The sequence below is a fragment of the Cicer arietinum genome, unplaced genomic scaffold (genome assembly GCF_000331145.2).
Source record: "Cicer arietinum cultivar CDC Frontier isolate Library 1 unplaced genomic scaffold, Cicar.CDCFrontier_v2.0 Ca_scaffold_5522_v2.0, whole genome shotgun sequence".
Taxonomy (NCBI): domain Eukaryota; kingdom Viridiplantae; phylum Streptophyta; class Magnoliopsida; order Fabales; family Fabaceae; genus Cicer; species Cicer arietinum.
The window spans coordinates 1-2,274 of NW_027339169.1; the positions used below are offsets into that span (position 1 = coordinate 1).

General features: G+C 31.9%; 1 pseudogene; it reads left to right on the forward strand.

Annotated features, from left to right (window-relative positions):
* The first annotated feature begins 166 nt into the window (after positions 1-166).
* On the forward strand, positions 167-1,188 carry LOC101508353 (glycogen synthase kinase-3 homolog MsK-2-like; annotated as a pseudogene).
* Positions 1,189-2,274: the final 1,086 nt, after the last annotated feature.

Sequence of the window (2,274 nt, forward strand, 5' to 3'; positions counted from 1 at the left end):
TTTATATTAATTTATTATATATAATATTATAATAAACTATTAATTTTGAATTTAAAAATTAATGTATTAAATACGTATTAATCTTTCTGTTTACTGTCATTTTTTTCTCGTTGCATGATGATACTTGCTTTGAATAATTGCCACTTGAATGTATGTAACTAGCTTGTAGATATCCTTAACAATTAGTCCTTTTCTTTTGCGCTGTTCAATGCCATTCTATCTTTCATCACCTCTTAAGATTTTTGGGATTCACATGCAAGTTTTAGGTACCCCAACAAGAGAAGAAATAAAGTGTATGAATCCTAACTACACCGAGTTCAAATTCCCGCAAATCAAAGCACATCCATGGAATAAGATATTGTAAATATGATTTTGGCCTGTCCATTTATACATGTTATTTCGTAGTGCTGCTCATATATATATGAATCTTCATCACCAGATCTTTTGCAAGTGTATGCCACCAGAAGCTGTGGATCTTGTCTCAAGACTACTGCAATACTCTCCTAATCTTCGAAGCACAGCTGTGAGTATATAATTTTATCAAGATATGTGGAAGCTTTAATGACCATTTTAATCTCGTTGAATACCATGGACTATCAAATTATGGTCAGTCTTTATGGCTTCTGTTCATGGTGTTAATTTCCAATGATATGTGATTTACTTCTTGGTCTGCGGCACGACAAAATTCATGTGATTTCTATCAATATATTTTTCCCATTTTGGAACATACATCTTCTCTTTTAGTTTTTTTTCTTCTTTAAATGCCTATATGTGCATCCAATGCAAATATATTATGGCTTTGAAAATTCCTTCTCTTTACTGATTGAAGATTCATATAATATATTCCTACAATCATTTCCAATATAGCATATAAATTATTAATTACATTGTTCTGTCCCTTGTTCAATGTAGTTGTAAGCCTTGGTTCATCCATTCTTAGATGAATTGCGTGATCCAAATACCCGCTTACCAAATGGGCGTCATCTTCCACCTTTATTTAACTTCAAAGCAAATGGTGAGAACTAGTTTTCATCCAAGTATTACGTCATTATATCCTTGTATCGAATCAGTCGTTAATTGTGGTGTTGCCGGTGATCTGACACAGAGCTTAAAAGAGTCTCTGCTGAAATGCTGGTGAAGCTGATTTCTTCGCACGCAAGAAAGCAGTGTGCCTTGTTTGTGTCATAGACTTATAATGTACTCTTGTGTAAATATCATCTAATCCCTGTATGTAGAAGTGTGTCTAGTTTGTTTCAGGTTGTTAGAACGTTGTCTTGTTCAAATATACCTGTGAAAATTTTGTGCAGTTTTTCTTTGAAAATAATTTTGATGCGGATTTACATATGGATTTTCATGCAAAACATACTTTCATACGAAATTGCATGTGGCATTACCTGCGGAAATATGCTTAGAACTAATTCGGAGGAATGGTACCAAATATTTATGCATGAAAAGTCCTAATAAAATGCCTTAAATTAACTAAATGTTTGTTGTGGAATTTATTTTCTTTTCCTGCAAATTCAGAAATCCTCAAGAAACAATTATCCACAAAAGTTTTACGTGGGAAAATAGGTCTACCGGTAATGTGTTTTCTGTGGATTTTTTTAACTAAAAAACCGCAAGTAAAACGCTGATTTCTAGCAGTGTAATCATTGCAATTCTTATTTGAAGGCTACTTAGTAGTCACGACCTATTAGATGCACAAGTTGTCTGCTTCTAACTAGCATCCAAGTCAAGGCTTGTGCGTCATCGTCTTGATTCATACGCAAGGGGTTCCTTAAAGTATGGGGCATTCATTCCAATTCTACAATAACAACAAGAGTCGCCAATCTAACCATAATATATATACAAATATGAAGCAGACAAAATAGCTAGAGTAAATAAATTATGCATGTATCAATTATCATCAACCAAATACATACATGCATACCATACCATATATTCATAACATATTTTTAGTAAACGACTAAAAAGTCTTAATGCAATACTTATATGTCAGTGCACATGATTCTCGAAAATATAAATCCCCAGTAAAGAGACGTGAATTTCAAATGTATAGTCGCTCACAAACTTAATTTGAAAGGAAATTTACGTCAAATAAATTTTGTTTCCATAAAAAATAAAATAACCTCATAAGCAAGCATAACCTAAACATTTTATACAAATATATGGAAAAATATATTATGACTTCTTTAGAAAGGCTGAAAATTTTGCTAGTTTAAAACTTCTAATGTTAACAATTTTGATTAAAAAAAAAACAATAATTATGGTTTC